The sequence below is a fragment of the Mastigoproctus giganteus genome, chromosome 2 (assembly GCF_048544385.1).
Source record: "Mastigoproctus giganteus isolate SK-2022 chromosome 2, ASM4854438v1, whole genome shotgun sequence".
Taxonomy (NCBI): domain Eukaryota; kingdom Metazoa; phylum Arthropoda; class Arachnida; order Uropygi; family Thelyphonidae; genus Mastigoproctus; species Mastigoproctus giganteus.
Genome location: NC_143576.1, coordinates 109,392,806 through 109,416,019, shown reverse-complemented (window position 1 = coordinate 109,416,019; position 23,214 = coordinate 109,392,806). Strand labels below are relative to the sequence as shown.

At 38.7% G+C, this 23,214-nt stretch overlaps 1 long non-coding RNA gene across 1 annotated transcript in view; it reads right to left on the bottom strand.

Annotated features, from left to right (window-relative positions):
- Nucleotides 1-5,027: 5,027 nt before the first annotated feature.
- Nucleotides 5,028-23,214, bottom strand: part of LOC150089488 (uncharacterized) — a 174,294-nt gene continuing 156,107 nt past the window's right edge. Inside the window, exon 2 of the long non-coding RNA XR_016548101.1 lies at nt 5,028-5,302. This is a non-coding gene — a long non-coding RNA (uncharacterized LOC150089488). The remainder of the gene's footprint in view (nt 5,303-23,214) is intronic.

The following is a 23,214-nucleotide window of genomic DNA, read 5'->3' as shown; positions in this document are numbered from 1 at the left end:
TGCATTTTTTTGTTTATCTTGAACAATTTTTCTTCCACTTTCCTCTCAGTTATCACAAAATGATTCAAATAAATGTTGCAGTTTGATACATTTCTGGCATTCCCTTTCCCTAAGGAATTCCATATGCGTGGTTGTTGATTCAAAATACCTATTCAATTCGTCGCCAACCTGATCAGAATCATCAACAGTAAAATCATCCATATCAAGGGAACCAATGTGATTTAACCACTTCCTTCTACTGCTAATATAAGTAGAGTACTTCATTCTGCATACAGTAACACAAAGATAAGTAAATGTGTTTGCTACTTTTGTTTGCTTGAGACTCCTCTTAATCTGTCTTCGTTTGCCTGACCTCTTTTATGGCAGATTGCAGACTAGTTTATAGGTAACATAGGCTTCTGTGTCGCCCGATAATTTACACATTTTTCTTGTCTGCCACGAGTCTCATTAGTTCATCTGACATCCATTTACGTCTAAGAAAGCGGTTCCCAACCTTATTTTTTTACTCACGAACCCTTTCAACATAATATTTTCAATGCGAAACACTAAGCCTATATTCTCTGAAATCGTATAATTTTTTCTGAATTTTTACTACAAAATATTTCCAGTACTACGTTTTTATAAGTAACATTACATAATAATAATAAAATTATTATTTATACTTTGTAAAGCAGTCATTATTCGGTCCAAACTAAATTTCGAACAGGCTAAGAGTAGAAAACTCTTTTCTTGTCTAAATGGTAGCCCAGCATTCTGGTCTCTTGCGAAACCTATTTGGCCGCAAATTTTGCTCATCTCCGTCAAAACCAGATGGTTCTGTTGCCACATCAGCTGATCTGCTAGCATCCTATTTTTCTTCCAACTCATGTATTGATGACCTTGGTAAATCACCTCAAACCATTACCAGTACACTCCATTCAATGCTTCCTATGGTCTTCTGTCAAAAGGATATCAGAACGATTGATGATAAGAAAGCTCCAGGTCCTGATGGTATTTCTCCACTTGTTCTCAAAACATATGTTCCGGACCCTACTCCTGTTTTGTGTTGTCTTTTTTCACTTTCTTATTTATTTTTTGTGGTTGTTGGCTTCTGTGGCCATAATGCACATCCCAAAGTTTTTGCAGTACTTTGATCCAAGCCCGAGGCGGGATTCGAACTCGCGAACTTTGGGTTGCTAGGCAGGTACTTTATCCACCCGGCTAGCCCGATAGGCTCACTTTCTTATTCAAAAGGTGTTTCTCCCTCTTGGAAATTTGCTTATATACAGCCAGATTCTAGCCGGGTGGGTAAAGTACCTCCCTGGCAACCCAAAGGTCGCGGGTTCGAATCCCGCCTCGGGCTTGGATCAAAGTACTGCAAAAACCTTCGGAGGTGCATTATGGCCATGAAAGCTGATGCGCCAACAACTACCAAAAAAAAAAAAAAAAAAGTCAGATCCTAAAAGGGCTGACAAATCCCTTCCATCCGATTATCGTTCTATTGCGGTTACTTCTACTCTTTCTAAAGTAAAGGAGAAATCAATTAACCACCGACTCAAACCATCTGGATGTCAACGATTTCCAGATATCTGGAATTCATCTGATCAACGATCGCCAGTATAGATTCCGTCAGTGTAATTTCCCCTGGTAATATTTTGGCTTACACTAGACTACCATTAATATCCGGACATACCATGGATGGGGAAACAGGTCCTATGCATGTAACACATCACAGAACCTGCTATAAATATACACACTGAGCTTCGAACAGACAATTGCAAAAGTGGGCATGCAAGAATACTCGTTCAACAGAATTGATCACCTCATCAAATGCTAGACGCCAATTAACATGGTGTAAGGAGCGAAAATTCTGGAAAAGCAGTGGAAAACAGTCCTATAGACAGATAAGTCAAGGTTCGCACTCAACCAGTCTGATAGCCGTTCCTGGGTGTGACGAATGCCAGGAGGACACTTCCTTCCTGATTGTATCCTCTCTACAATGAAGTTTAGTGGAGGCAGTGTCGTGTCATGGGACTCCTTTCATGGTTTGGCTTGGGTTCTTTGGCCGTTTTCGACAAAACCATGAATTCTGTGGACGATTATGAACTTCCAATATTATGGCAATACTTCGGGGAAGGCTATACTTGTATCAGCAAGAGAATGCCATACTGGTCTTTCGTGTCGTAACAGAGTGGTCTGAGGAATGGGTGTGGAAAAGTTGGATTGGCCAGCCCAGAGTCTTCATCTGAACCCTATCGAGCATCTTTGGGATGTATTGGCACTTCGAGATCGCCCAAAGAATAAGGCCAAACTGGTGACTACGTTAAAGGCCGAGTGTAGGAACATATCACCTGATTTATAAAATGCTGGTTCCGCGAAGATTGAAGGCCGTCATAAAAGCAAAAGGCTTCAGCACAAAATATTAAACTTTTCCATTAAATTTGGTAAAACGCAAGCCATTGCTCTTGACTTTTGAAATATTTTTGATCGTGTTTGGCATAAAGGCCTTCAAAATAAAATTCCATCCCTTGGTTTGCCACTGCTCTTTGTAATTGGGTCCAGTTTTCTCTCTGACCGCTCACTGCGGGTGATGGGAAACGGCTTTCTGTCTTCTAACTTCTCTATTAATGCTAGTGCTCCCCAATGTTTAGTTCTTTCTCCCAACTCTTTTCCTCTTGTATAGTATTAGTAAAGGCGCATGGTGCAAGAAAGCCTATGGCTTATGCTGCACCAGCCAAAAAAAAAAACCGAATACATTACGCGTGTTGGCACTCGAGGTGAGCGGACACGCTCCATCAGGGCTCTTCAGTTTAGTGGATTGAATTACTGTTGATTATTGCTTTTAAATATCTAATTTATTTAGTATATTGTTGGATTATTTTGTTATAGGTTTTCCTATAACAGGTTGATTTTTATAATATTATAGATATCATTTTGTAAAGTTAAATTTCATTGATATTTAGCTAATTTTATAACTGTTGTTTTAATTTTCATAAACGACATTTATGAAGGGGGCTTGATGTCTAAATTTGCAGATGATGTTAAAATTGGTAGAGTAGTTAATGATCACTGTCAAGCTGAGCTTCTTCAGAGAGACCTAGATAGTCTTCAGGAATGGTCAGAAAAATGGCAGCTATGATTTAATCCAACAAGGTGTAAGGTATTACACCTGGGAAACAGTAATGCCAAAATAACTTATTCACTTGGTGGAGTTCAACTAAACCCAGTACTGGAGAAAAGGGACTTGGGTATTACGATACGGTCAGAAAACAGTGGAAGAATGCCATTAACAGTATATTAATGACATTCTTCCGCTGACCGGAAATCCTATCCATAGCATATTGCATTTCACCTTTCAGTTTGAGAAACCTTGCCACACCCAAACAGTTTCAACTTTCCGAGTATCCACTGTCAAATCCTTAAATGTTAATCTCCAGTGGGACAAAGATAAATTAATTTCAATCCTTCTAAAATTCAGTCCTATCTTATATCTTGCAAAAAGGATTCTTCTGCTCCTATGCTTATCTCCGACGACGATCCGATTTCTAGGCAAGATCCTGGTGATTACCCTGATTCTAACCTCTCTTGGCATAAAGCACATTACAAATTTCTCTGCATCTAAAAAACTTGGTTTTCTCTTTCGCTTTTCTTCCAAACAGTTGTAGACTTGGTAGAGATCGCAAATACGGCCTACCATGGAATATTGTTCACACACCTGGGGCGGTACCTCCCCCCCCCCCAACCTCCTCTTAGGCTTCTAGATTCCATTCAAAAGAGGACAGTTAGATTAATTAATGTCTCATCTGTAACAGTCTCTCCACTCTCTGTCTCAGACACACATTTCTGTTTCTGCTGCATGCCTTTTCTGTAGATACTTGCATGGGCATGTTCTTCTGAATTTCCGCTCTCTTTCAAAGAAGTCCGAACATGTGCTGCAACCAGTTAACATCCTTTTACTGTCCAAGTTCAAATTCACAGAACCCACTTTCCTTCTTACTCATCCAACTTCTGTTTTCTGGAACAACCTTCCTTCATAAGTATTTCCTCAAAATTACAAATCAACAAAAGTTCTATTCTAATGTCAACAAGTATCTTCTTTCATCTTTTGTACCCTCAATGAATGTATGGTACTAAGTACTATATGTTCTTTAAGAAAAAGAAAAGTACCTATTCATAACAATGGTCCTTTTGACAATGAAAAAAAAAAAAAAAAAACAAACAAACTTAGTATGAGAATAAGTAACAGTCTTCTCCTTAAGTGAAGCATTACTTATTCGAAGTAGTGCAATATCATGGCAACTCGTTGTGAAAGTATTCACAATATGAGATATAACTTAAAACGATGCTGCCTTATAAATATTCTGTTTATTCAGAAATGGAGATGGTCGCACTGCACGTATACGTGCAGTGCAGCCACCTCCATTAACCTGTATACGACTTACAAAGTTCGCTTTTAGTCTTCAGCATTCCGAATTAATTTTTTTCCCTTTTTTATGAAATACCGGTAGAAAATGATGTAAGAAATAATTTTGTTTTAAATAGGGCTACTGAGCTATAGTGATTTAAAACATAAACGCGACATGCGTGGAGTTACACTTTGGTCGAGCTGTAGGGGTACTGACTGCCTCATCTGTTGCTGCCACAAAAACAAAATAAATAAAATAGCATGAGCTGCATTTAAATCAGTTACCAAAAACCTTTGGTGAACAATACCCAATTAAAACAAACTATTTTCGCAATAACACACACACACACACAAAAAAAAAAAAAAAGAGTTCTAATTGATTTTGGCTTCCTCATGAAAAAAAAAAAGTTTTAATTTTCCAAGTTACAGGTGTACAAACAACAAAACAAATGCATACATAAAACTTAAACGGGACAAATAATTCCTCTGTAGGCAATCTCTATATTTTCGAAAAAAAAAAAAAAATTCCTAATTCTTTGACGGATCTTCTCCCCGGAAGGCACCACAGTATTGCCTTCTCCTTCTGCTAGTTGCCCCAACTGTTTCCTCCTTAGGGACAAAATAGGTGTGGGTGACATCAAAATCAATGATACTGTTGGCACACACTACATTTTGTAAGAAAGATTCCAAATTCCTCAGCAATCCTCCCAATGAATGGCGTCACATCAATATCAACGATTTCTTCTCTTGCTGCCGATATTGCCAACTGCTCCCTGGTTAGTGACAAAAGTGGGGTGGGTGTCACTCCATCAAGATGAGTGGCATCCCTTTTACTGGTGCGATACCAACGGACAGGTCTGTTTGTTTCAGCAATGCCTCTTTGCCGATTCCATCTGGTTCCTTCCATTGTTGTTGCTGCTAAAAAAATGAAATATTACCGTTATTTAAAGTAAAACAAAAAAATTAAAATAATTACACGCTAATTTTTAACTGGCCTTAACAATCTTAAAAACTATACTCTTACAAAGTATGCTCAGCAGTTATTGATGGAATCTTTAAAAATCGTATTCATTTATGATATTCTTTCTACTAAAATTAATTTAATCGTGCTACTCTGCATTTTAGCAAACACGCAAGTACTTTAATTTTACTAAATAAGCTTATTTAGTAAAACGTATTCATTTAAATTACTTTGCAAGAAGCGTCATTCTAAGCTATTATAGAGAAATCGTTAAGAAAACTAAAAAAACAATTATTTATTTCATAAATAGATATTAAAACTTACCTTTTTTTACTCCCAAGCTTGCTTCTTCACTTAATTAAGCTGGAATTTTTACTTCTCGAACGAAACGCCTCAATGTGCAGTTCAACGAAAATTTCAAAGACAAACTTTAATTTCCAAAACATGCATTTATATATCCAACCATTTGTCAGCGTTAACCAATGAAATCAATGGAAGCATTTAACCTCGAACCCAAATTTCTTAAAATTAAATGCACTTAGCCACGAACCCAAATGACTAAATTTGGTTGGAGGCTAATCCTTTCGCAGGTGCCCTGCAGCAGTTTATCGTTTGACCTGATGGCTTTCAGTAGGTGCCACAAAAGATATTGGAAAATGACGCATGCCTTGGTGAACGAAATTCAATTTAACCAATCAGGATTATTTATTATTATATAAAAGACTATAAAGTTATCACGTTAAAATAGATAAATAACATGTTTTCTTAATTATTTCGTAAAATACATCTTTACATATTTTTTTGTTATTTTGCATGAATAATTGTTCAATACAATACGTAGAAACAAATGCTACCAATGCCAGTCTTGTGCAAATTAATGTGAATGGACAATTTTTTCAAAAAGATACATTTATTTAATGATTCAAGTACAAAAAAAAAAAAATAAATAACAATACACTTTTTATTATTTAACATGAATTCCTTTGGCCCTTTTATTATATCTTTTGAGATAGGGGATATATCCCGTTTCCCCCCTTGTTTAAACATCCGAAAAATGAATGAATCCTCAATGGGTTATTTTCAAATTACCATATAATGGTTTTGAAGCAAATGGGAAATCAAAACATTGTTCTGGTGTATTTTATTTGTTGTTGAAACCTTTAATTACATTTATTTTTGAAACCAACTTTTATCGTAGCAGAAATCTTTAATTTCCGTACGCAGATTTTCTACTTTTTATTAGCCTATATTTAAGGATATTCCATATATCTTCAACAAGTGTTTCACGGCTATACCGAACCATTTATATTGTTTTCTATAAAAAATAAATAAATAAAGAGGGGAATTTGTAGGTATATATAAATAAAGAGACTTGATAAAGCTCAGTTATATTTTATTGCGAGTAATAATAGAAAACATACATGATAAGAATAAACACTACAACTGTCACCAAAAACACGTGGAAATAAAAGCAAAAATATATAAGTTCTTTAATCATTTTTTCTGTTGGTTCTTTCTTAGTAGCAAATTCAACTTTACGTAATCAACAGAGAAAGTTTCTGTTAATATTTCCATACAGTGTCAATAAGCTGTTCCTGTATACTTTATCCCCAATAAAGACTGTGATATGGGAGTGTGGATTTGTTAATAGACGATCTGAAAAGGTGCACGAAAGTTATTTTTCTCACAATACGAATTTCAACTGTACTTGTAGTAACAAAAATTGTTTTCATCAAATGCAGAAACAGCTAATGGTCAGGAATTTCTATTCAAAAATGAGAGTATACCTGCTTTCAGTGACAGTGATTCAAGCCCCCTCATGATTACCAAATATAGTGCTGTTGTTGCATTCTCTGTGAAATATCTCTCTCTATCTGTATTGTCGGACAATAAACGGAGAATTTATTCTTATTTTTAGGGTCCGTAGTCTAACGAAGGGCCCTTATAATGTCACTCGGTTGTCTTGTCCGTCACAGCATTGTATCTCTGGAACCACTCACCCTATTGACTTGAAATTTTGCATGGGGTTGTACATCATGTGGGCCAACATAAAGCCATATTAATCGTCGTTGGCAAAAGTTTGTCTGAGAAATTTGAAGAGGGGGTAAAATGTTGTTGACAATCCATACCTTATTATATACCGTTGGAAAGAGCCCAACGAGTAGGTTTAAAATATAATTTAAAAATATATTTTTTAATTAAAAATGGCGGCACCAGTTTTTATTCCCGTTGTTAATGGAGCTAAAAATTTTAAATTCACATTAGTTATGCGTCATTCGATGCTTATCAAAGGGAAACTATTCCGATTGAAATCTATCATTTACTTTTTGTGTTAAAATTAAAAAAACAGTTTTTTATTGCACTTTGACAGCACGCTTCTTTGTACTAAGAACTCTCCTTTTGTGACAAGAAGATTGCTAAATAGTTAGTTAATAATTCTATAAAGTTCATTTATAAATTGTTGTCCCGGCAAGGACGTACTCAGAGAGCTAGTGTTGAGCCCTCACATGACAGTCGCTTCCCCCCCCCCCCCAAGACTTTTTAATCCAGGAAGAAGTCTAAGTCGCTTCTCCCACTCTTGTTCACAACAACTGGAAAGATTCAAATAGACAACGTTTTCGTTAGTTCCTCAGTTTTAAGCCAAGCCGGGGTACTAGAAACATTTTTCACTTACCATATTTCAGATACTATAGTAACGACCATTCGTGACTACGGATCCTTCATCCTGGGTGCCCGGCACTCAGTAGTTACCAGATTCATTTTTCAATTCCGAACCACAATATCCCATTTTCTTCAAATACAACGTCTGATATAATGACAAACAGGTTGATGTGGTTTCATTTTTCAAGGCATAATCAAGTTTTCATTACGACGTTATCACCTTCATAATCGAAGATAGGATCTATGTTCTTCCATTTCTATTCAAAAATATTTATTTGCGTCCTTAATATGACCCGTAACATTTTCATCTGAGAAACGAAGTACAGCCTGATTGTGTTCGTTTGTGATTATACACTGCTAGCTATAATAAACATAACGCGGAAGGCTGAGTTCTGCTCTTAATTATTCTTAATGCATCTACCACTCAAGTAAATTAACAACAAAACCTGTGAGACCTAAAGAACACTGTACGTTGTTGTGAGCAAATTACTTTTGCTATGAAATGCATCAATCTCGTGTTGTGAAGCCCCCTCACCGTGAGTTATCCTGGTATTGCACTCTACTTAATATAAACATGAAACCATTGCTCAGAAAAGAGAAGTACTCGCAGTGTTAGTAAAATAGAGGTGTAGTCGGCAATAAGGGATGGGGGGGGGGATTAGCAACAAGTGTGCTAATTGCCACACCGATTCACTGAATTTAATTTCTATTAAATTTAATTAATAGAAATAATTATGAATAATTCAGTTGGCAGATGAAGGCTTAAAAGATTATTAGACAAATTTTTGTTTTTCGTTGATTTGTTTTAATACTTTGTAAATTTAATTCTGTAATTTCATAAATTTAATTGTTATATTTTCTAAAAGTAATTCCCCTCTGTTACATTCGTTTTGGTATTTATAAGCTTAAATTTTTAAGTTCAGTTAATAAAATTATATAACAGATATTCCTTGAACATGTCACTCAAGGAATATCTATAGGTACACTGTGTTATTTGAAAACAATAAAACCAATCAAATTTACGTTGTTTTCATTACATCTATTTGCGATTTGGAAATACGTACATGGGGTCAAAAGGTTTCCCGGTATTTCCTGTCACTTCTTCACTGACTTCAGAGTCAGTAACTTATTTAATACCACATATTCTAAAATGTGTACTAAGGTCCCCGATGTTACCCACGGGACATAAGTAAATTGGGACTATAAACGTAATTCATTAGATTCTGGTCCACAAAACCAAAATGATATTAACCAAACCACTTATTATTATATAATAATAATTACTGTTTTGCAGTCACTGAAGAACTACTAGAAAATACCGCAAAACCTTTGACTCCATTATGTTCACATTTCCAAATCGGAAATAAAAATAATTGAACCAATAACACAAAAACTGGCAAGGCTCTTCACAAAGTGCATTAGAAAAAGGTGTGACGCCTAAGGAGGGGAATAATGCAATCATAGTTTTGCTGCATAAGAAAGAAGATAAATCAGAAATTGGAAATTACAGACCAATTAGCTTGTTATCCCACATCTACAAGTTGTTCACAAGGGTCATTACTAACAGATTAGAAAGAATACTTGATGAGAATCAACCGAAAGAGCAAGCTGGCTTTAGGGCAGGATTCTCAACTATGGATCACCTTCACGTAATATCACAGCTAATGGAGAAAGCAAATGAATATAAAACACCATTATGCCTGGCATTTGTGGATTATGAAAAGACATTTGACTCTATACAGCATAAGGCAATGTTTTGGGAACTGGAAAGACAAGGATACCCCACATATTATGATTTTGAAGAAAATATATAAGAGTGCTACCTCCTTTATTAGACTACACAAAGACAGTAGGAAATTTAAAATTGAGAAAGGAGTTCGACAAGGAGACACAATATCTCCGAAGCTGTTTACTGCTGCCTTTGAGGAAGCTTTCAGAAGATTAGACTGGTCGCAGAAAGGAGTCAATGTGAACGGAGAGTACCTAAACTATTTACAGATGACATTGTGGTCATAAGCCACGATCCCAAAGAATTAGAGGAAAACCTTAATCAGTTATGCACAGTTAGTAACGATTTTGGAATAAAGATGAATATGGCTAAAACAAAAGTAATGATGAACAAGTATGCCACGGAAAGGGAAATAATGATTGAAGGAGCAGTAATTGAAAAGGTGGAGTCATATACTTATCTGGGACAAGTTATCAGCTGCAATAATGATAAATGGCTGGAAGTCAAGAGAAGAATAAATTTTGGATGGATAGCATTCAGGAAATAGTCACATACTGAGGAGGAATATCCCAATTTGTCTGAAACGTAAAATAATGAACCAATGTATACTCCCCACCATGACTTATGGAAGTGAGACTTGGGCACTCACCAAAAGAATGGAAGAGAAGCTGAGAACTACACAGCGAAGAATGGAACGAATTATATTGGGAATCAGACTGTTAGATAATAAGAGAAACACATGGATTAGGCAGCAAACTCAAGTAAAGGACATTCTTATCAAAACTAAAGAACTAAAATGGTCTTGGGCAGGACACATAGCTCGAAAACATGATGACAGATGGACTAAGAAAATAACAGAATGGCACCCAAGGGGAGCTAGAAGAAAACCTGGAAGACAAAGGCGGAGATGGATAGATGAAATTCATGAGTTTTTGGGTAGTAAATGGATGGCCAGTGCTCAAAACAGAAGGAACTGGAAAGTTGCTGGTGAGGCCTTCATCCTGCAGTGGATTGAAAATGGCTGATGGTGATGATGACCCTTGTACCAGCTTCTCCCATGATTCTCTTTTCTTTATCTCTTCAGTATTTATCTATTTATTATCTATTCAAGGTTTCACAGATGAGAACACCGTCCCCAGTCAATGCATCATCCAAGGTCACAGCTAAAGGAGTAGATATCAATTCACTAATCCCTGCGCCGGAGGGGAGTGCTACACATTCCTCCCAAGTCAAGTGCAGGGTATTTGCGTGGCAACCACAGTATAATTGGTGCCTCTCTATAGCCCTGCTGTCAGCCGCATGGTGACCAATACGGTCTGGCAACAAGTGATATAGATAAAAAACGTAAATAACCTGAAAAGTTCCCAGTAAATAAGCAAAAGTTTCTCACCTTGAGATCCACCGTAGCAGTTCTACTAAAGAGTACACTTTTCAAAAACTAGTAGACACTCTAACCACATATTTGTGAACAAAATCCAGGAGCGCGGAAAACGCGCGTCCACACTGGACGGCGGCCATACTAGCGGTCTGTGTGTGTGTGTATTCACGGACCGATTTGCACGTTTCATGGGATGAAAAGCCCTAATAATGCACTGTAAAAATCCTACAAGATCCGGTGTGGACAGCGAACCGTCATTGTTTTCATTGACTTTAAGTCTGCTTTCGACTGTGTCCACCGGCCTGCCTTATGGAAACTACTAGAGGTTGAACATGTACCTCGAAAAGTCATCACACTCCTCCAAACTGCATACAACGGTTTAACCAGCCAGGTGCGCATCCAGAACGATTTATCTGAGGAATTTACCATCCAAACTGGAGTCCGCCAAGGGGATGTGGCCTCCCCGTTGCTTTTCAACATCGTGGTCGACGCCATTATGAGGCAAGCATTCAGAAACAGACAGGGCATACAATATGACAAGGATCACTATGTGACTGACCTGATGTTTGCTGATGATAGTGCTATCCTTGCCGGTAACGACGCTGAAGCCACGGACATCCTCTACGACATTGCCCGCATTGCCCGGCCATACGGTTTGAAGATCAATGCTGGTAAGACAAAGGCCCTGACAACAGATGGGTCGCAAGCCACCATCTATCTCGAAGGCGTCCAGATCGAGCAAGTGCAGGACTTTAAATACCTTGGGTCGCTGGTCCAGGAGAAGAAAGTTGCATCCACCATGGAAATTCACAGCAGAACTGGACAGGCGGCCACTGCGTTCGCCTCGCTCAAATGGTGTCTGTGGAAGAGGACCAACATTTCCACAAAGACTAAAATCCGACTCTTCCGGACTTTGATCATGCCCATTCTTCTTTACGGATCGGAAACATGGATTTGTCTCAAGTTAGATTTGAACAAACTTGAGGTATTCCAAATGCGATGCCTGCGGCAGATCTTGGGCATCTCTCTTCGCGACCGCATCACTAATGATACCATCCGCGCCAGATGCCAACAGCAACCAACCATTGCCGACCAAATCCAGAAGCGAAGGCTCAGATGGTTTGGCCACGTATGTAGAATGGGCACGAACAGAATACCATCCACACTCCTTTGGAGACAACGACCCACCCAATGGAGCATCCAACGGACCGTGCCTAGGAAAACGTGGGCCAAGCAAGTGGAAGATGACTTGAAGAGCCGACGTCTCGACCTTAACCAGGCCAGGACTGAAGCCATGGATCGTAAGGTATGGAAGAACATCACAGAGCAAGTCCGAAACCCTGCGGCACCTACAGCAGCATACTGGTTGCGTGGCCAACCGCCTCCCCCAGCTGCCAGCTAAGGACCAAAGAAGAAGAAGAAGAAGAAACTACAACCTCGAATGTAGAGGACTTTAGAAATTCCTAACGTTGACGGGAATCCTCAGGCCACTATAAACGCGTGGCAGACCGCGACGTATCGTGCCAATGGGGGCTCAAACGTCACTAAGATTTAGAAGTGGTAATCGAAGTTGATTAGTGTCAAGGATACCTTGGAAGCTAAGATATAGTGCATGCTGGCACCCCATCAGACTTACCGAATGAATATTCTATTAAATTGCCAAAAGCCACGGTAATGACTTCTGGCAACGTGGTTCCTGAGAAACTCCCAGTATTAGGCCAAGTAAGATGCACGGGAAGGGGCTTAGATTAATATGGTTTCTATATTGATTGAGAGGATGGAATATATGGTATGCTTATTCCTGATTCATTGCAAAGCTTGCTATTCGTTATAAGCGTCATAGAAAAGTTACAATTGTCTTGCTTGTTCATGAAGCTAAGAAAAATAAATCCTTTACAATTAGGCAGCCTCTTCTCTTTCTTTTGGTTCGCCAGACTACTGCTTCTAAGCACAGAAGTCTCATGAATGCATCAAGGGACGTATGTATCTATGCGGATGCTTAATAATCAGATCATTCTTAATGTTCAGATTATTAAGTGTACTTATTGTTATTGGAGGCTGAGTTCCACTTTTTCAAGTCTCCAATAAGAAAAAAACAAAAGCTATAGAGCCAGTGTTCAATGTGTTTTTTTTTTTTTTTTTGTTTTTTGCTATAATTATGGCAAACAGTATACAAAAGGTAGAATAATAAAAATAAAATTTTAAAAATTATTAAAACTTATTATTAATTTTAACATTTTAAAAATGAGTTTTCTGTTCCTGCTCCGGGACGGGCTGAGACTATAGTCAGAGGAGTTTTACAAGATAGAGAGAACAAGAACATCACTGTATTCAATAGTCATGTGGGCTAGAAAGAAAATTCAAGAGTTTAGAGTGATTAGTGCAGCTGAGAGAACGATAGAGGCTGCAGATGAATTTGATAGAATTGGCAGAAAGATTTTTAAAACAGAGAAGATGAAAAAGGGGCGATTCCAGAGTAGAAAGTCTCTGAAAAGGAATGTCAAAGTGAGAATATGCACTAGTACCCCTTAGCGAAAAGAATCGTAGAGCATATAATCTGAGCAATTCAGGTGAGTGATGGTTGAGGGTACGGATAACTGAGATGCAGTCAAGAAAAGTAAGTGGAGCTTGGCAGATTGTACGCCGAAATGGACATCATACAGATTAAAACTGGGACCACGAATATTTGTGAAATGAATGAGGATAATGAATAAGATTGTTCTGTTTATTCGACTATTCATGATGCATTCAGTAGATAAAACAAATAAGTGGAAGAGGGAACATATTACGTGAATTAAAGAAACTTTTGGATATGCCTCACACACAGCAAGGATATACTCAGCTCCTTGACATAAAATAACCTCGACAATTTTTACCCCATACGTATTACTCGGATTCCCTTAGTCACCAAGTGACAGAGTAGCGAGATTATACACTAAGTGAACCGGATGCCTCCTAGACAATTACCAATAGGTGGATCATGTGAACTATTTAGCAGCCGGGATGGTGATGCCCTCAAAAGACAATCGCTGACACTCGATGATGGAGGAAGGAAGAGGTTGCTGGAGCTTTCCTCTGGAGACTAAACATGAGTTTCAGCAGCACAAGCCTCCAATAAGCAAAGTGGTGATATTGCAACCGACGTTAAGAGTCATCAACCACCTAGTATGAGGGGCTCATCAAGCTCGCAGCTGCCCAGCTCAAAGGCAGAGCGCACTCCTGTGCATCAGGCAACACAGAGGCAATCTCCAAGGCAGAATGCGCTGGTCAAAGGAACTAGTTATTGATGGCGACTCTATTGTCAAGGAGACGGGGAATATACTATGCAAGAAGGATAGGTGGAACAGGATCAAGGTATGTCTGCCAGGGGCAAAAGTTGATGACGTTGTAGAGCAGATATCATCTTTTAAGGGCACAAAAGATTATATTGTTCGTTGGAACTAATTACATTCAGAGTAAGAGATTTGCAAATTTACTCAACAAGTACAGGTCAATGTTGAAAAAAAGTCGCGAGTTAGGGTTTAACGTGATGTGAGAGCGTCTGAAATTCTGCCCAGACACGATAGGAGGGAGTATATGATGACAACCTTGTTGACCAATTCGGCCTTGGAGAGATTGTGCAATGCTCAAGGGGTAGAATTTTTTACAGCCTGGTCTATGCTTGTTAACAGGAGAGAGTGCTTCTACAGGGATGGGATACACTTAAATAGAAAGGGGGCAAGAGTGTCTGCTGATGCTATCGAGGCAGCGTTAGGTGGGTCGGAAAACTGCTAGCTTGGTGGAACCCACAGACAAAAAGGTTAACAGTGGCCGCAGGCAGAGGCAAAAGTGATTCTTGCACTGCTTCTATTAGAATGAGCAGCAGCCTGGAAAGCAATGACATGGAGATATCCAGGACTGCTGGGAGTCATAGTGGAACAAATAAATACATGGGCTGTGTTAGGGTGACTAAGAGTAAAAATAGGTTCATGTATAATTGCATGTACACAATTCTAGGAGTATAGTTAATAAATTTGATGAACTTGAAGTGGTCAAGACATCAAAGGCAGATATTGTTGGGATATCAGAGATATGGTGTCACACAGATATAAGCGATGCATAATTGGAATTTGGGGAGTACAATGTGTACAGCAAGAATAGACAGGACAGGAAGGGAGGAGGGGTTATTCTGTTAGTAAAGAAACACAAAATCTAAGGAAGTGCATCCAACTGATGTTGGTGTACAGTGCAATGTTGAGGCTGTTTGGTGTGACATAAGCACTGGGAAAGGAAAAATGAGACTAGGTGTGTGTTATAAGCCTAATGAATCTGATGAGTATAATGAGCAATTGTGCAGAGAAATAGAATGGGCTAGTAAATCAGAATGTCTTGTAATGGGAGATTTTAACTTTCCAGATATTGACTGGAACTTGTAGGTTGGTCACTCGCACACTAGCAGGACTTTTGTGGATTTATTGGATGACTGTTTTCAACAGCAGCACGTTCAAAAGGCAACCAGAGGGAGTAATACTCTTTATCTGATTATCAGCAGTGATTATTCATGCATTAAGAATTTGCAGATAAAGGAACCACTGGGTGACAGTGATCACAATGTACTGATGTGGGAATTACTTAAAGATGTAACTACCATCAAGGCTAAAGGGAAGGGCTTTTGCTTTCGTAACAGTGACCACAGGGGTTTCAGAGTGTTTTTAAATTCTGTACAGTGGAATCAACTGATGATATTACCAACGATGAATTCTAAATGGGAAACCTTCAGGGATTTAATTTTGGAGGCTACTAGCCTTTTCATTCCAACCAAAAAATACTGTTCAATGTTTAGGCCTAAATGGATGTCAGATGAATTAATGAGGCTCGTGGCAGAGAAGAAAAATGTATGGAATGCATATAAAGTATCAGGTGACACAGAAGCCTGGGGAAGATATAAACTAATCTGTAATCAAGTTACAAAGTAGGTTAGGCAGGTGAAGGCAGATTGCGAGAAATCCTTGGCAAAGGATGAAAAGAAAAACAGCAAAGAGTTCTTTACTTATGTAAACTCTAGAAGGAAAGGGATGAATCAAATTGGACCACTTAACATAGATGGGTTGACTATTGATGATCATGCTCAGGTAGCTTATCAATTGAATGAGTATTTTGCATCTACATTCACACATGCGGAGTTATTCAACGACGTGAGTGCCAGAAGCTTATCAAACTCCAATAGGGAGCTAAGTGATTTTTTAATAACTGAGAGAAAAGTGGAGGAGAAATTGTTGAAGTTAAACATAAAAACAGCACCTGGGGTGAACGGGAGCTATCCAATTATATTAAAGGAGGCGTTAAAAGAAGTAAGCAAAGCCTTAGCCATAATTATGAGAGCTTCCTTTGACTCAGGGGAGGTCCCATGGACTGGAGGTGTGCAAATGTATCAAATGTATCACCAATTCACAAAGGGGTTCAAAAGGTGACACAAGTAACTACAGACCTGTTAGTTTAACTTGTTCCGGGGAAAATAATGGAATCACCGGTTAAAGAAGCATTGCAGGATAACCTAGACAAGACTTCAGTAATAGTTAAGATACAGCATGGGTTTGTTAAAGCGAGGTCTTGTCTGACCAATTTGATCGGATACTATGATGTGGTCACAAACTGAAAAAAATAATTTTGATATCATATACTTGAATTTCAGGAAAGCTTTTGATACTGTTGCAAATGGAAGACTGCTGTTCAAATTGGAGAGGTATGGCATTAAGGGTAAGTGCTACAATGGATAAAGGGAAGGTTGATAGTTAATCAATGGGCACCGCTCTTCGTGGACAAATGTTATTAGTGGAGTTCCCCAGGGTTCGGTGTTGGGCCCATTGTTGTTTTGTATATTTATCAATGATATTGATGAAGGTATATCAGGTTTAATGTGAAATTTTGCAGATGATACAAAGGATGGCAGGGTTGTTAACGACAGTAAAGACATTATGCTACTCCAACGGGATCTAGATAAGTTTGGAAAATGGGCTGAGAAGTTTAACATTGACAAATGCAAAGTACTGCATATGGGTAGCAATAACCGAAGAGAAACGTACTTTCCACTTCCCTGAGTGTAGTACCATTACACTCGGGGAAGTAGAAAGTGAAAAAGATCTGGGGATAATTGTGCAGTCAAATATGAAGTTCGCTGAGCAGTGCAGACGGGCCAGCCAGAGCAGGTCATGGAGTCTTGTCAATGATATAATGAATTTTGCTAGCATGGACAGGGTTGTGATTATTCCGTTATACAAGGCAATGTTCAGGCCACACATAGAGTACACAGGAGGCCTCATTTTAGGAAGGATGTAGAGTTGCTGGAAACGATTACAAAGAAGGGCAACAAGATTGGTAAGGGGAATAAAGGGATGCTCTTACCAAGAAAGGTTTAAGTTCTGCAAATTGCAGCGCCTGGAGAGTAACAGTTAAGTTAAGTTAAGGCAACTGCGAGGTGATCTGATTGAGGTGTATAAAGCCTTGAATGAGTTCAGCAAGCTGAATGCTGATGGGATTCTTCCTCTTGCTCAGATTAAGAACCTGAGGGAGCACAGATTCAAATTGAGGAAAGACAGTTGTAGAATAGATGTGCGGAAACATGCCTTTAGTCAACGGGTAGTTGATTGGTGGAACAGACTTCCATCTTTTGTTGTGGAAGTTGATAGGCTAAATAAATTGAAGGCTGAGCTGGACTGGCATTTGGAACGAATGGGAAGTTTTTTTTTTTTTTGCTGATGCTGCATAAGCTTGCTTTCTTGCATCGTATGCCTCTAATAATGCTAGTATTGTCTGGTGATATAGAAGGTCAGCAATTCTTGTGTGTGAGGTGGATGCTGCTCCTTAACCCCTGCTTACTGGTTCACAGTTGGGTGATCACCTGCAGTATACTAGGCGTAGCGGTTGTCAACAGCCTCCCACCATCGTGAAGATGGGAGAGGAAGGTTTGGTTGTTGTAGAGTGAAATTCGGTCCGCTTCACTTAACAAGAGGAACTTGAATATCAGCGTCACCAGCGTTTTATATTATCAGGTGGCAAACCACCCTTTCACAGATGGAAGTAAGTCTTTATTTTATTATTCCTTTTTGTTTTTTCTCTTCTCTTCATAGAATGAGTATTCCGCGAGCTTATTTTAAACTCTTATCGTGTTTTAAGGGGTGGGCGCATTTATTTTTATGCTAGTAAAAGTAAATGGTACAAAACGATTTTTTCTGCTCACTGTCACATAAAATGTGTATTGCTCTCCTCGTTTTTGGAGAATTTTCGACCCATCGCTACTTGACCGACTATACTGTACCCCAGCGTTTTTCAGTTTAACAATAATGCATATGAAATCCAATTTATGGGTTTAACATACGTTACCTGCGCAAGATTTGCACGTTGTGCAATCTGAAAAACCAGGAAAAATCTCAAAGAGATAAACTCTACTGCAGTGGCGCACCCCAGAAATTTTGTTTAAATTTCTTTGGGAGATTTGTACTTTCCAGATTGATACGAGCTTTTATAAACGTAACCACACGACAGTGCACTTACATAAAGCTCTGGCTCCCCATCCCCAGTGGGAATGCCCATGACTTACTCCCCTCCCGCCTGAGATCGGTTAACTACAGCCCCATTGAAATGATTTAATAATTCCTCTGGTCTCCGACGGAGATCCGAATCCAGGCCTCCCCAAAAGGGTGATAAATGAAATAACTCACGCGGAAACGCTTTTCTCATTTAAACTGTCAAAAGCAAACTATGTTATTTCTGTACAAATCAGTTTTGTTTTCTTAATTTTTATGGGAAAGTGGCCGGAATGCACTAAATCCGCGATTAAATTAAATTTAAAGACATTTTACTCCAATTTAATGCCTTGGAAAGATGCAGGGTATCTATAAATTATGAAGCTCGATTAAACCAGGGGCTCACATCTGGTGAGTATGGGCTTGGCACACCCAGGGTCCTGAGCTGGATACCATCATTCTTCTCTTCTTGGTGATTCCCTTCTACTCTCTCTCTCTCTCTCTCTCTCTCTCTCTCTCTCTCTCTCTCTCTCTCTCTCTCTCTCTCTCTCTCTCTCTGGGTAACTTGGAAATTTTTTTTTTTTAGCTGGTGCAGCATAAGCCTCGGCTTCCTTGCACTATATGGCTAGTAATAATAATAATAATAATAAAAGTTTTATTGTAATAGATACTGTAAAACGGTTTGCTGCACTTAATAAAGCAACTCAAAGAATTTCTTATCGCAATTTCTTATTGCACAACCGCACTTCAGTAAACCTCCACATGGGCACATTTGGTAGCACGTAGAATGGGAAAACGATTTCATTTAAAGACGTTTTGAAGCATCTCTTGAAAAATGGAAGTCACTGCCTGTTGAATCCAGTCTTTCAACTCTGGATGTTATTAACTATTTTGCTTTCACCTCGTCCTTTACGTATCCTCATATAAATAAAATCCATAGGAGTGATATTCGAGGAATGAGGAGGACATGGAACGGAACTATCCAGGCCAATCCATCGGTTAGAAAAAAAAATTGAGGAAATCGTGCACATGCAAGGTCCAGTGTGGTGATGCCTCATCTTGCTGATAGAACATATGTGGCGCATATGTTTCAGCTGAGGTGCAGCATAAAATTCGAGCATATCTAGGTAATTTGCGGAGTAAAGTGTTTTCATGGAAGAAATATTACACAATCACCTGGCTGAAGGATTGTGCGTACCATACGTTTACCTCGGGACTATCACGCTCGTGTTCATGAACTGAGTGGGGTATTTTCAGATCACATTCTCGACCGTCTATTCCTCTCGCTGTGTCTTGAGGCTTAATTTCCTGGACGATTTGCACTTTGTAGGCACAAAGTTTCAGTCTCTTGCGAACCATCCTGTGCAATGTTGCTCGCGGTATTTGCAACTACAGGCTTGCCCGGCGGATATACTTTGTAGTGCTTCGAGTAAACACTTCCTGAATTTCCGAAACTTTATCTGCAGATCCATTAGGCCTACCTGCTCCTTTCTGGTAATGATGTTGAAAGGGCAGAAGAAAGCAAGCATTTGGCGGCTGTGGGACATTTTTGTTTCGTAGCCAGATCTTTCTGGAATTCCCGTTAAAAACGTCTGTTTACAGCCACTGGAGATGTGGTATCCCACATGAACTTCGGCCCAGGTGGTTCCCAAAAAGTTTAGTTTTCCTAACATCCCACAGACGTTAGGAAAAGTAACATCTGCGAACCGCATGGGAAAAAAAAAATTCATTGAATTGTTTTGACAACTGCAGCAAACCATTTTAAGATACCTATTATAATAAAATTTTAATCTAGCTTCATAATCAGGTGAATAATTTATAGACACTTTGTATATGTAGAGCAGATCGCGCAAAAAACTACAAAATGCCAATTATAATATCATTCATCGATTTAAAATCACTTAAATTTGTTGACAGTCATCTGCCCTTTTCGGAAATGAAAAGACATCGTCGGATATTGCCATCGTCTGATAAAATCTGACTTTTTTAAGTGTAAAAGGCTCGAGGAAGTGAATAACCCTAAGGAAGTGAAACCGGTATTTCGTCTCGTGTCACATAAAACTCCATGTCAGTTGTCAGAGGAGCAACGAAGTCAGTTATGTTGGTTCAGTATTAGTGAGTTTGGTACAGGTGTACAGTAAATCTGGTGTAGTGGAATTATGTTGGTGGAAAGGGAAGGAACACAAGGAGTCAAAAAGGCGGTGACCGATCTTCTGATTACGAATTGTGGCTAAGTAGTTCATGCACATCAGGGCTCTAATGTGGCAAAATCTGCAGAAAGATACAGGGTGAGGTTCGCAGATCCATAAATGTGGCAATTTTGCAGTTCACTCTGCCCAATGTGGAAAACATTGCATTGTGTGGAAACTCTCTGAAACGGGTCGGTGACTGCATAACTGCGTGCCTTTGAAATAACCACCGTAAGTCGTATTCCGATATCAATGCACATTATTGGAAAATCGAATTATAATTACGCAGGAGTTGTGAACATTAAAATCACCAAGGAAATTTACCATCACACTAAAAGGAAGTTGGAGGAAACAGACGAATTCGGCAGAATGGGGTGAAGAGATTTTAAGCCAGATGAGATGAATACAAGGAGATTTCAGATTAGGAAGTCTCTGACCATGAATATCAGAGAGCACACATGCGCAAGTACACCTTTAAGGCGAAAGGAATCACAGAGCGAATAATTAGGGCAACTGAAATGAGTGGTGATTGATGCCCTGGATAATTGCGCTTCGAAAGGAGCTTTCATCAGATGCTTGTCTAGGGCGCCATTTGAATGCGCTTCGTCCATACTCGACAAGATACGTTCGAACAAATTGAAGTTGGACCAATGGCTAATCCTCCTGTCTGCACTTCTGGCTTCTTTGAATTTGATCATTAACCGTAAAACATCGGCGAACTGACTGCATATCTTCCATATTGTGTCGCGGTACTTATCGTAATCTGATCTCTGCTAATTATCGAATACTGTACTTCTCCTGAATTGGCACCGTTTGCTTTGCAATATCCGAAGATCGTGTCGCTCTCTGATAAATACAGAAGTTAAACAAGTTAGGTAATGTGCGTATTGCGTTATATTTTAGGCTCATTCGATTGTCAAATAACAACATAACAGAAGGATTAAAACTTCCATACTCTTCTCAAGAAGCGTTTACCCAAACTTCATCACATGGTGCTCATATGATGAAGATAGCTCATAGGTAGCTATCCGTGAGGTGAGATCTATATAACAGTTCCTTTTGGAGGGGGTTGGGAGTATGGATTACACAGACTATAGTGGTTGTTGTTATAGGGATTTTAAGCGCATTAACAACGAGTTTCCGAGAGAAAAACCATTCTACCCTCGCCTGAGACTGACTAATTCGGCCACGTTATGAAAACGACCCATAAAAATTGCTGGTGCCATTGACAGGATTTGAACTCGGGTCTTTTCCACCGGAGTGGGGAAGGATGGTGATTTCACCAACTATGCTACCCGCAAGATGTTATATGAGTTAACTTATTAGCATGAAATTAATGCAAAGGTTCCAAACAATAATCTACGAGAGATCCGAAATTTTATAAAGGATCATGGATCCTTTATAAAATTTCGGATCCAATTTATAGCAATATTTTTGTCGAAAACAAAATGAAATTTTGAAGTCGAGTTGACGTTTCTTTATCTCTAGTAATACTGAACATGTGAAACATAAGCCCGTTTATGTATAGATAATTCGAAATTTTATTTAAAAAATAACAATAAAAAAACTGCCATTTTTTTCCGGATTCGTGCGATTTTAATAAAATTTGGGAGGGCCAAACAAATCTTTTTAAAAGATCCAAATATAAAATTTCATGCAGATGCATCTACAGGAAGTTCAGTTGCGTTACGTGTGGAGAGATAAACGAACGCGGTAAAGATAAAAGCCGCTTTACACCCACTAACTCAGCTAAAAGTACATCTACAAAAATCTGCAAATTAAAATTTAAGTATTAAGATTAAAAGTTTTAAACTTTTGGAACTGTTGTCGCCAGAAGAGCAAACAATTTTTCTATTTCCTCTTCTCTTCGTTCGCTCGACTGTTTTTTGCATCAAAATCTTTGTCTTATCGCAATGATAATGCATTATGGGAAGTCTATTACAGTGGAGACGAATAAAAATAAACTCACTATATGGAATTAAATGAAATGCCTTACAAAACAAATAATAAAAATATAATTAATAAATACGAATACTTCTTTGCACCAACGTCATGTTTCCAACAAAAAGCATTATTTGGAATGCAGACATTGTTTTAAATGTATGATAAAAAAAGAAATATCGCAAACATGGAGTTCAAAATCACAACAAGAATCTGTAAAATGGAGGGTAGATTCCGTTTCCATTCTTGCGTAATGCGCACATGCACGTGCAAGAGAGAGAGAGAGAGAGAGAGAGAGAGGAAGGAGGGGGTGGGTAGAGGGGGTAAAATGAAAGCGATTTCCAGCAAAGGCAAGAGATAGGGAATGTTTGATGATACGCCCTTTGCGAGAGATTTATTGCTGCAGTTACTCAGCGGAAGATGTAAAATTGGAAATGGCGCCTCTCTTTTCTCACATTTTTCAACAAAC